This window comes from Capricornis sumatraensis, chromosome 17 (genome assembly GCF_032405125.1).
Source record: "Capricornis sumatraensis isolate serow.1 chromosome 17, serow.2, whole genome shotgun sequence".
Lineage (NCBI taxonomy): Eukaryota > Metazoa > Chordata > Mammalia > Artiodactyla > Bovidae > Capricornis > Capricornis sumatraensis.
This window is the reverse complement of record NC_091085.1, coordinates 52,066,719-52,080,076: the sequence shown is the minus strand read 5'-3', so window position 1 is coordinate 52,080,076 and position 13,358 is coordinate 52,066,719.

Sequence of the window (13,358 nt, the reverse complement as noted above, 5' to 3'; positions counted from 1 at the left end):
TCAAGGTGTCTTCTCTGAGGTGCGATTCACATAACACAAAATCACCCGTTTTAAAATGAACACTTCTGGGACGTTTAGCACATCCACAACGCTGTGCAGCCACCACCTCTGTCTGGTTCCAGAACATTACATCACCCTGAAATAAACCCCGCCCCCATTAGCAGCCCCTCCGCCCCCCTTCGGGCTCTGGCAACCTGTCTCTGTGCCTTCACCTCTTCCAAGTGTTTCCTATAAATGGACCACCCACGTGGGACCTCAGACTTTCCCTCGTTTGAGGCTGCCAGGAGATAAGAAAATAAAAATAGGTCCCCACATGGTTATATAAATTGTCCTTTTCAAAAAAAATTCTAAACAAACCTCAGATGCACTATTTGGTTGAATCTTAGCTCGTAATGCAGTGTCACCAGGAAACTGGACTTATTTTATTTATGGTATAAAAATGCATGAATTCGCCAACCCCCGCCAAGAACCAGGGTATCAACAGTAACTTCTTTCGCCTGCCTCTGTGCCCCACACTGTCTCATCCGTCCCAGGAACCACTGATTTCTTGTTGATGGCAGTTTTAGCACAGACAATCACCCACATGTTCATCATACGTGCATCACAAAGTCATGCTGAGGTTTAATCGTCTTCAGCTTTGTAGACAGGGTGTCACGTTCTAGGTCATCTTCTAGGACTCATTTTTCCCCATCGCATATTAAGAAAGTAGAAAGCATCTTAGTTGTTGCAGGAAGTTGGCATCTGTTCCTTTTTTCACCACTGGGTAATATTCCACTGAATAATATGTTAAACATGTTATAACAAAGTTGAGGGGGGGTTCTAAGTTTTTGTGTTTTTTTTTCCTTTTATAAAGACTACTGCTGGGACTTTCCTAGTGGTCCAGTGGTTAAGACTCAATGCTCCCAACACAGGGGCCCCAAGTTCAGTCCCTGGTCAGGGAACAAGACCCCTCATGCTTGACCTTGCATACTGCAACTAAAGATCCTCCATGCCACCACTAAAGAAAAAAGTCCCACGAGCCACAACTCAAGACCTTGTGCAGCCAAATAAATATTAAAAAAAGAAAAAAGACTACTGCTGTAAACATCCCAAGTTCCCCTTTGTGAGTGTGAGTGAGGCCAGGGCAGGGGCCTGGACGGGGTTCCACAGGAAGAGAGAACCATGCTCTGTCAGCAGAGAGTAGAGGAGGGTCTCTGGGGACAGATGGACAGAAGAGCGCCTGGACACGCTCAGGCCTTGTCCCCTTCCATTCATTTGCTCATTCTTTCATCGATCAACAATAATGAATTGAAGTTTTCCTCTGCTGCTGCTGCTGCTAAGTTGCTTCAGTCGTGTCCGACTCTGTGCGACCCCATAGACGGCAGCCCAGAAGGCTCCCCCATCCCTGGGATTCTCCAGGCAAGAACACTGGAGTGGGTTGCCATTTCCTTCTCCAATGCATGAAAGTGAAAAGTGAAAGTGAAGGCGCTCAGTCGTGCCCGACTCTTTGCGACCCCATGGACTGCAGCCTACCAGGCTCCTCCGTCCATGGGATTTTCCAGGCAAGAGTACTGGAATGGGGTGCTATCACCTTCTCCGAACTTCTCCTCAGTTCCTTTTAAATTAATGACAGATTCAAGTTTCCTGTGTTAGAGCTTCGACACTAGTGGAGAGAGTTAAGCCTGTGAGCCACAACAATTGAGCCCAAGCTCTAGAGCCTGCAAGTCACAACTGCTAAGCCCACGCATCACAACAAGAGAAGTCACTGCTGTGAGAAGCCTGCTGCACACCACAGCTAAGGAAAGCCCTTGTCCAACAACAAAGACCCAGAGCAGCCAAGATAAATTAAAAAAAGACAAAGTTCCTATAAGGATAAGGTAGGAAGAAAATGATATGGGGATGAAGGACTCTAACTTTTTTAAATCTTAAGCACTTTGGAGAGGGTGAATACTAGCTTTCTATTGGAAGTAAGTGAAACAAGGATTTAAGTGTCTCTCAACCCTCTTCCCTCAGCTTCCCAGGTGGCTCAAGTGGTAAAGAAGTGGCTTGCAATGCAGGAGATGCAGGTTAGATCCCTGGGTCAGGCAGATCCCCTGGAGAAGGAAATGGCAACCCACTCCAGTGTTCTTGCTTAGAGAATCCCATGGACGGAAGAGCCTGGTGGACTACAGTCCATGGGGTCACAAAAGAGACACCACTGAGGACACATTCCTGCTTCATAGACCCTTGATTGTGTTCTAACAACAGCCCACTATCGTTAGAGTGCCTGGAGAGAAGGGGGTTCTTCAGATGGAATGGCAATCAGGGAAAGCCTCTGTAGGAGGTGACCTTAGAGCTGAAACTAGCATTTGGCCCAAGATTGGGGCAATGCAAAGGCCCTGTGGCTGGGACAGGTGGAGTGGGGCTGGATGAGGGAGGTGAAGAGGGAAGAAGACAGCATTTCTCTGAGGAGTGTGGCTGAGAAGCAGGTAGCAGGACTAAGGGATCCTGGGGTGGCCCAGGCTCCAGACAGGGGTCTGGACAAGGGTGTGGCCAGTGCATGGAACTGAGGGAGGGAGAGGACAGCAGGTTGTGGTTGGGAGGCAGGAAGAGCCTGGGCATCATCAGAAGACACACTGAGGTGCTACTTAAAACAGGGACAAATAGAGGGAGAACAGGTTTGCCAGGCTGGGAGAGTAAGAGCTCACAGGATTCCGGAGCTGGGGCCCAGAGGCTTAAAGAAAGCCCCAAATCTTGGTCCCTGCCCCAGGCCTGGCAGAGGTGTGGGCATGACTTTAAGATGTCCCACAAGGCTCCTGACTGTCTGTCATCCATCAGCAGTGTGGCTACTGTCCATGTCAGGCTGAGTCACCCACCTGGCAGTATACGAAGGCCTTGGGGCACTCTACTTTGACTTCTGCAGGAACCAGTCTGGTCAGCTGACGGCCCTGAGCCAGCCTGGGTCTCACTCAGGAGCTGCTGACTTCCACGGCTGGGAAGATGAAAGGTAAAGCTCGGGTCACTGGACGCAGCAGTCACTCACTCCTTCTCCCTCCAGCCTCCACTGACACTGACTCCTGATGTGTATCCTAGGGCCACACCACCAGCTCCCCAGGGCAGCATCAGTGGGCACAGAGGGAAGCCCCCATACACGTCAGCAGTCACTGCCCCTCCCCATCCCCATAGCCCCTGCCAGCCACCAATCCTCTTTCTGTCTCCATGGATTTGCCTGTCTGAACATTTCACATAAATGCATGTAAGATGTGGCCTTCTGTGTCTGGCTTCTTTCACTTCCCAGGACGTTTTCTGGGTTCATCCACTGTAGTGCATCAGGGCTTCCATGTGGCGGCACGCAAGAGTTTTAGTCACAGCTTGCAAACTCTCAGTTGTGGCATGTGGGACCTAGTTCCCCACCCAGGGATCAAACCCAGGCCTCCTGCACTGGGAGTGTGGAGTCTTACCCACTGGACCACCAGGGAAGAGCCCCCAGTGCTTCTTTTTTAAATTAACTTTTAAAATTGAGGTATAATTCACACACAATTAAATACTTTTTTTCGGGACTTCCCTGGTGGTCCTGAAACTGTTTACCTCAGACTGGGACTTGAACCTATGTGCTGGGACTCGAACCTGGCCAAAACCCAGCTTGGGGCTCTAACGCGTGTGGCTAAGGCTCAAACCCAGCCAAAACCCAACTCAGTCTTACAACTGAGATCACAGACCTGGTTTCAGGACCTAATGAAGCTCTGGTTCTTGATGTTCATTGCAGAAAGAATTCAGTGAGAAACAAAGTGATAGATAAGACGTGGATTTATTTAGAGAGAAACACATTCCACAGACATCTCAGAAGGTGAGTGTGGCCTCGGAATGTGGTGTGGTTAGCTTTTATGAGCTGGGTAATTTCATAGGCTGGATCATGGAAAAAGCAAGAGAGTTCCAGAAAAACATCTATTTCTGCTTTATTGACTATGCCAAAGCCTTTGACTGTGTGGATCACAATAAACTGTGGAAAATTCTGAAAGAGGTGCGAATACCAGACCACCTAACCTGCCTCTTGAGAAACGTATATGCAGGTCAGGAAGCAACAGTTAGAACTGGACATGGAACAACAGACTGGTTCCAAATAGGAAAAGGAGTATGTCAAGGCTGTATATTGTCATCCTGCTTATTTAACTTCTATGCAGAGTACATCATGAGAAATGCTGGACTGGAAGAAACACAAGCTGGAATCAAGATTGCCAGGAGAAATATCAATAACCTCAGATATGCAGATGACACCACCCTTCTGGCAGAAAGTGAAGAGGGACTGAAAAGCCTCTTGATGAAAGTGAAAGAGGAGAGTGAAAAAGTTGGCTGAAAGCTCAACATTCATAAAACTAAGATCATGACATCTGGTCCCATCACTTCATGGGAAATAGATTGGGAAACAGTGGAAACAGTGTCAGACTTTATTTTCTTGGGCTCCAAAATCACTGCAGATGGTGACGCAGCCATGAAATTAAAAGAAGCGTACTCCTTGGAAGAAAAGTTATGACCAACCTAGATAGTATATTCAAAAGCAGAGACATTACTTTGCTGACTAAGGTCCGTCTAGTCAAGGCTATGGTTTTTCCTGTGGTCATGTATGGATGTGAAAGTTGGACTATGAAGAAGGCTGAGCACCGAAGAATTGATGCTTTTGAACTGTGGTGTTGGAGAAGACTCTAGAGCGTCCCTTGGACTGCAAGGAGATCCAACCAGTCCATTCTGAAGGAGATCAGCCCTGGGATTTCTTTGGAAGGAATGATGCTAAAACTGAAACTCCAGTACTTTGGCCACCTCATGCGAAGAGTTGACTCATTGGAAAAGACTCTGATGCTGGGAGGGATTGGGGGCAGGAGGAGAAGGGGACGACAGAGGATGAGATGGCTGGATGGCATCACAGACTCAGACATGAGTCTGAGTGAACGCCGGGAGTTGGTGATGGACAGGGAGGCCTGGCGTGCTGCGATTCACGGGGTCACAAAGAGTCGGACCGACTGAGCGACTGAAATGAACTGAACTGAACTGAACTGAATTTCATAGGCTAATGAGTGGGAGGATTATTCCAATCACTTGGGGAGAGGGGGAGATTTCCAGGAATTGGGCTACCACAGAGTTTTTGGTCTTCGATGGTCGTTTTGGCCTTGGAACTGTCGTGGCACCTCTGGATGTATCATTTAATTTGCTGATGTGTTAGAATGAGCACGCAAAGGATCTAAGTGTAGTCAAAGTTGCCTGCGTACTGATCCCATTTGGCTCTAATCAGTTTATGCTGTGTCCTCGGGCTATGTCATTCTTTGTGTTCTGCCCTCTTCTCTCCTGTGTCAGTCCAGGGGTTAAGAATCTGCCTTCCAATGCAGGAGTTACAGGTTTGATCCCTGATTGAACTGAAATTCTATGTGACTCCTGGTCAAAAAACCCAAAAACATAAGAAACAGAAGCAATATTGTAACAAATTCAATAAAGACTTTAAAAATGGTCAACATCAAAAATCTTTAAGAAATACTAACAATTCAAGGGTTTTGAGAACTGTATAAAGCCCTGTATCTACCACCACCCCAGTCACCATAGAACATCTGTCACCTGCAAAGTCCCACCTGTCCTTTCTCAGTCAATCCTCCCAACCCAGACAACCAACAAGTGATCCAGTTTCTGACAGATGAATTCTTTTTTTTTTTTTTTTTTTGACAGATGAATTCTACACAGGATGAGTCCTTGCAAGAGAAGTCTGTGTCTGGCTCCTCCTGCTATGCATCCAGGGTGTCGAGGTTCACCCACGCGGTTGCATGGATCACATGCTTTTTCTCTCCACTCCAGAGTGTGGATATACTCCTCTAAGTCTGCCTTCACCTGTTGAGGGACATTTGTTTCCACCTCTGGGCTACTCTGAATAAAGCTGTAATTAACATTTACCATCAGGGACTCTGTGTAGACATCTAGGAGTGGATTTCTAGGTAGTAAGGTACACGCTAGTAAAGTAATGCTCAAAATTCTCCAAGCCAGGCTTCAGCAGTCCATGAACCATGAACTTCCATATATTCAACCTGGTTTTAGAAGAGGCAGAGGAACCAGAGATCAAAGTGCCAACATCCGCTGTATCATCAAAAAAGCAAGAGAGTTCCAGAAAAACATCTATTTCTGCTTTATTGACTATGCCAAAGCCTTTGACTGTGTGGATCACAATAAACTGTGGAAAATTCTGAAAGAGATGGGAATACCAGACCACCTAACCTGCCTCTTGAGAAACGTATATGCAGGTCAGGAAGCAACAGTTAGAACTGGACATGAAAAAACAGACTGGTTCCAAATAGGGGAAGGAGTACGTCAAGGCTGTATATTGTCATCCTGCTTATTTAACTTCTATGCAGAGTACATCATGAGAAACGCTGGACTGGAAGAACCACAGGCTGGAATTAAGATTGCCTGGAGAAATATCAATAACCTCAGATATGCAGATGACACCACCCTTCTGGCAGAAAGTGAAGAGGGACTGAAAAGCCTCTTGATGAAAGTGAAAGAGGAGAGTGAAAAAGTTGGCTTAAGGCTCAATATTCAGAAAACGAAGATCATGACATCTCGTCCTATCACTTCATGGGAAATAGATGGGGAAACAGTAGAAACAGTGTCAGACTTTATATTTTTGGGCTCCAAAATCACTGCAGATGGTGACTGCAGCCATGAAATTAAAAGACGCGTACTCCTTGGAAGAAAAGTTATGACCAACCTAGATAGTATATTCAAAAGTAGAGACATTACTTTGCCGACTAAGGTCCATCTAGTCAAGGCTATGGTTTTTCCTGTGGTCATGTATGGATGTGAGAGTTGGACTGTGAAGAAGGCTGAGCGCCGAAGAATTGATGCTTTTGAACTGTGGTGTTGGAGAAGACTCTAGAGCGTCCCTTGGACTGCAAGGAGATCCAACCAGTCCATCGTAAAGGAGACCAGTCCTGGGTGCTCATTGGAAGGACTGATGCTGAGGCTGAAACTCCAGTACTTTGGCCACCTCATACGAAGAGTTGACTCATGGGAACAGACTCTGATGCTGGGAGGGATTGGGGACAGGAGGAGAAGGGGATGACAGAGGATGAGATGGCTGGATGACATCACTGACTCGATGGACATGAGTCTGAGTGAACGCCGGGAGTTGGTGATGGACAGGGAGGCCTGGCGTACTGCGATTCGTGGGGTCACAAAGAGTCGGACACGACTGAGCGACTGAACTGAACTGAACTGACAGTAAGTTGAGGGCTTCCCTGGTGGCTCCACGGTGAAGAATCCAGCTGCCAGTGCAGGAGATGAGGGTTTGATGCGTGGGTTGGGAAGATCCCCTGGGGAAGGGAATGGCATCCTTCAGTATTCTTGCCTGGGAAACCCCATGGACAAGGAGCCTGGTGGGCTACAGTCCATGGGGTTGCAGAGTCAGACAGGACTGAGCAACTAAAACAGCAAGGTAAGTTTATGTTTAGCGTTTCCTGCCTGGGGTTCACAGGTGTAGCCCTTCCCTCTGGACTTGGAGCTGGAAGGGATTGGCTGAGAAGCCATGGTGGGTGTGGCCTTGTGGTTCACCCAGTTCAGTTCAGTTCAGTTCAGTCGCTCAGTCTTCCGAATCTTTGCTGACCCCACGGACTGCAGCACGCCAGACTTCCCTATCTATCACCAATTCACCGAGTTTACTCAAACTCATGTCCATTGAGTGCATGATGCCATCCAACCATCTCATCCTCTGTCGTCCCCTTCTCCTCCTGCCTTCAATCTTTCCCAGCATCAGGGTCTTTTCAAATGAGTCAGTTCTTCGTGGCCAAAGATTTGGAGTTTCAGCTTCAACATCAGTCATATTAAGGACGGATTTCCTTTAGGATGGACTGATTGGATCTCCTTGCAGTCCGAGGGACTCTCAAGAGTCTTCTCCAACACCAGAGTTCAAAAGCATCAATTCTTCGGCGCTCAGCTTTCTTTATAATCCAACTCTTACAACTGGAAAAACCATAGCTTTGACTAGATGAACCTTTGTTGGCAAAGTAATGTCTCTGCTTTTTAATACGCTGTCTAGGTTGTTCACAACTTTTCTTCTAAGGAGTAAACGTCTTTTAATTTCATGGCTGCAGTCACCATCTGCAGTGATTTTGGAGCCCCCCAAAATGAAGTCTGCCACTGTTTCCACTGTTTCCCCATCTATTTGCCATGAAGTGATGGGACCGGATGCCATGATCTTAATTTTCTGAATGTTGAGCTTTAAGCCAACTTTTTCACTCTCCTGTTTCACTTTCATCAAAAGGCTCTTAAGTTCTTCATGGTGTCACCTGCATATCTGAGGTTATTGATATTTCTCCAGGCAATCTTGATTCCAGCTTGTGCTTCATCCAGCCCAGAGTTTCTCATGATGTACTCTGCACATAAGTTAAATGAGCAGCATGACAATATACAGCCTTGATGTACTCCTTCTCCTATTTGGAACCAGTCCGCTGTTCCATGTCCCAGGGGCCCCTTCAAATGCCCATCCTGCCCAATACTAATCTTAGAACCAATACTGGCACCAAGGCAAAAGTCGTTTCACCCTGCTGATGTTTAAACAAAGTCTGAAGCCCCTGAGATGAGCCTAACCCCTGGGAAGCTTTGCTTAACATCCCCTAGGGGAGGACAAAGATCTTTCCTGGATGAGCTCACTCGCTCTCTCTTCAGCAGTGTGCTCTCTTGGCTGGAATTAGCTTGGACAGGCAGGGAGATGGTGGCATTCTAGCGAACTCCTCTTGAGGAAGCTGGTTACCTACATTGTTCTAATTAATCCTCTTTATTATCCTGGGTGAGATAACCCAGGCTCAGAGGACCTAGGTGGCTACCCCAGTCTCCACCCTGTGCCTGGAGCGGACCCACCCAGGCAATGTCATCCATTCAGTTGCCCAACCCATGGTAGGGAGAGGGATCAGGGCTAGAGGAGGAAGAGGGCGTCCCACACACCATCAGCAAGTAGTGTTTCAGTGGAATTTGAGGAGCAGATTCATCTGTGGGCATCACGGACTGGGGTGATACAGACAGAAACTCCTAAATTTTGTTTGTATCCCCTACCACTCTTTGGAAAAATGACCCAAAGCTTGTCAGTAATGACTTCACCATGCTCTTTTGTGGTCCTGTTGGAGCACCAATGAAGTTCTACTTAATAATTCAGGCCAGGGTCACCAAACTCATTTTGTAAAGGGCCAGATGGCAAATACAGCTTTGCGGGTCAGGCAGCCATCTTTGCAGCTACTTAGCTTTCCAGGTACAGCTTGGAAGCAGCCAGAGACAATAAATGAGCAAGTGGGTGTGGCTGTGTTTCAATAAACTTTATTTACTAAGGTAGGCAATTAATCTCCAGAAAGTATAAACAAACTGGTCAAAGGACTTGAGTAGGCATTTCTCCAAAGAAAATAAACAAATGGCCAATAAACACATAAGATGCTCAACATCACTAATCATTAAGGAAATGCAAATAAAAACCACAGTGACAAACCACAATCACTAGGACAGCTATTTTTAAAAAGGCAGAAAACAATAAGTGTTGGTGAGGATGTGGAGAGATTGTGATTGCTGATGGGAATGTGAAATGGTGCAGCTTCAGTGAAAACCAGTATGGAGGCTCCTCAAAATACTAAAAATAGAATTACTAGTAATCCCACTTCTGGGTGTACAGCTAAAAGAATTGAAAACAGGATCTGGAAGAGACACATACCCAGATCTGGAAGAGACACATACACGCTCATCATATTCATAACCACCGTATCCACAATAGGTAAAATGTGGAAGCAACCCAAGTGTCCATCAATGGATGAATGGATAAACAAAATGTAGCATATGCATATAATGGAATATCATCCAGCCTTTAAAAAGAAGGGAATTCTAACACACACTACAACACAGATGAAACTTTGGGACATTATGCTAAGAGAAATAAGGCAGATGTTAAAAGACTGTAGGATTCCAGTTTGATGAAATACCTAGAACTGTCAAAGCCACAGTGACAGAAAGTGGGATGGTGGATGCCAGGGGTGTTAGTGGGTTTTTGCGGGGTGGCACATTAGTGTTTAATGGAAATAGAATTTCAGTTTGGGAAGATGAAAAAGTTCTGGGGATGATGTTGGTGATGGCTGCACAATGATATGAATTGTACACTTAAAAATGGTTAATTTAAGATGGCAAATTTTGTTATGTATATTTTAAAACTACTCAAAAATAATAAGAAGGAAAAACGCAAGAGGAGGGCTGGATTTGGCCCCTTAGACCATAAGTTTGTGATGCTTGTTGCAGGGGTTCTGCACCTGTGTTTACCTATCTGTTGACTATAGATTGAAAGCAAAGGGTCTGTGACATTATCTCCTAGTTAACTTGCAGGTTTCTGTCAAACAGAAGATAAATGATTTCTCTGAAATAGAAAAGATAATCAAAGGTTAAGGTTTTACCCTGGGAAACAGTAACCAGTTCTGAATGTGACTGAATCCATCTTATTCTAACATTCTTCTTTTCAAATCCCTGTAAATAACCAATTCCTCAAATTTTCCCCCAGGAACCATCTTTCCTATCTGGTTGCTTCCCTCATTATTGAATTAACTAGCCCACTTTTTGTGCCACATTCATGTAAGAGTTTTTAACTTCTTGAAAATTACACTGGTGAAGTCACGGTGACAGGAGCCCTCCATCTGTTTTAAGGCACAGGATCCCCTCTCCCCTCTCCTGTGACAGACACTACTAATCAATCACAGAACTCTTCAGAACTCTGAAGCTTAAGGCTGTGGGGAGCCGCCTCAGTTCCTTTGAAATAACACCTGTTCACTATTCCTTTCACAAAAGGTGGCAGCTGTACTGGAGCCCTGCCTGGGTAGGCAAGTGGCACCTCTATGGAAGGCGTTGTGTTTTGTGTGTTGAGTAAGCAAGTAGGAGGTGGTCTTCATTCTTTCAGCAAGTTTCTTTACTGATTGTTGGGCATTGAGCTAAGCACTGGAGGTCAGAGATGAACAGGATTTAATCCTTGCCTTTGGAGGTTTGGGCGGCTTTCCTGGTGGCTTAGATGGTAAAGAATCTGCCTGCAAAGCAGGAGACCCAGGTTCAATCCCTGGGTCAGGAAGATTCCCCTGGAGAAAGGAATGGCTACCCACTCCAATATTCTTGCCTGGAGAATTCCATGGACAGAGGAGCCTGATGGGCTACAGTCCATGGGGTCACAAAGAGTTGGACACAACTGAGCGAGTTTCACTTTTGGAGGTTTGGAGACCTAGAAGGATGAGGAGCAAGGGCTTGCAGTGGAGAGACACCACTTCCTTAGACCACAGGAGTCTACCTCCAAAGGGTTGATGCGGGTATGAGTTACTTCCTATAAAGAGTATTGCCTGCATATAGCAAGGATAGTTGATTCTCACTGTTCAAATACTGGAAATAAAAACTGTCACCTGCCACATCCTTCAGTAAACAAAGGGTGTTGCAGCCATCAAGCCATCACATTACAGCTGCCCAGATGGGGCACTCTGAGGCAACTTGGACTGGAATGCACAGGATACCGGCCCCAGATTGCTGGGGTGCACATGAAAGCAATGATTTCAATGAGCTCAGACTTTGCATCTTCCTATACACAGAAAAGTGCTAAATTCCTTAAGTTGAGGTATCTGGTTTTCCTTAATGAACAGTAATCTTTTGATGTTCCAACTACCTGGTCTTTGTTGCAGATCTCCTATATATCTTGGCTCCCCTTTTGCCTCTTTAGAGTAGTCCACTCTCAGAGTTATCTGAGATGCTGTGTCCTAGGCTTAAGTCCTCAGTTTTGTCCTTCAAATAAAGCATAACTCTCAAATTTTAGGTTGTGCATTTTTTTCAGTTAACAGTACCTATGCTCTATGAAAGCTGCCACCAATACAGGATTAAGAGATTTGGAATCTGCTCCAGGCAAAATAGAGGGTTAGGCTCCTGCCACCCTCCAATTACATTTTTGCCAACTGTTCAATCCATCATGGTGTCTTTATGTGAGTTTTTATTTTTATTTGATACAGGCAGTTGATTCATTAATATTGTTTCATTTTGAACAGCGAAATCACCAAGAGAAAGCACAGAGATTCAAGGAGTGTGGCCCTAAGTAGCTCATAGGACACCTGTTTGCAATATGAGAGCTGCCAACACAAGGCAGTCCCCTCCCTCACCCTCATGAGGGCATGAGGGCCTCAGGAGACTCAAACATTTTGCCCGTGAAAGCATCAAAGTATGGATTTGAAAGTTATAAAAAAAAAGTGAATGAATAGGCAAATTTGCAAATATGGAATCTGAATTATGAGGATTGACTTGGCACAGACCATGGAGGTCATGTCCCACAGAAGAGGGTGGCAGCCTGAGCCACTGAGCAGGGCCCAAGGCCGTGGGGGTCAAGCATATGTAGCCTCCCTGCTTTTCCTCCCTTGAGGGCTTAGAAAACTCTTCCAGATGCATATTCCATCTCATCTGCCCCCTCCTAACTTCTACTCCATCAATTCACAAGTTAAGGGTAAAGATCTCCTTCCCAGGATGGGTGGACTCCCTCTAGCAATCTTAGCCCCTCCTGTCTGCCCTGCTCATTCTTTTCACTTTCCTGGGTTGAAATTTTACAACTCTTTCTGCAGTCATTGCTCATCTTGTTTCCCAATCCCAACCACTGAACAGCAAGGTCATAGGCTTCCCTGGCGGCTCAGTGGTAAAGAATCCACCTGCCATTGCAGGATACATGGGTTCCATCCTTGGTCTGGGACGATCCCGCATGCCTCGGAGCAACTAAACCTATGCGCCACAACTACTGAGCCCGTACTTTAGAGCCCAGGAGCGACAACTACCGAACCCATGCACCACAGCCACTGAAGCCTGAGCACCTAGGGCCCATGCTCGGCAACAGGAGAAGCCACTGCAATGAGAAGCCCTCACACCCACTGCAACTACAGAAGAGCCCCCGCTAGCCACGACTAGAGAAAAGCCCACATGAAGCAACGAAGACCCAGCACAGCCAAAAATTAAATAAATAAATAAAACTGTATATTTTTAAAAAGGAAGGTCTTGAAGGAGGGGATTCTCTCTTTTTGTCCTGCGGCAACTCCTGGCATTAAATAGTCATTGAATGAAGTAGGGGGACAGATGAGGAGGTAAGGGCAAGCTATGGCTGACCCCGTGGCACTGCAACACCTGGTCCTTGGAGAACAAAGATAACCCATTGTCCAATCCTGCTCTGATGGCCTCTGGCCCCAGTCTAGGGTAGAGAGCCCTCATGTCCTGAGGCTTGGAGTGGGGTTTCTCCCTGAGTGGCCTGGGAGCCTGCCCCTCAGGACTGCATTCCCACAGGCTGATGCAACCATCCAGGGCTATTACTGAAGATTGGGAGTGGCAGCAGAGATTGTTGAAGATTC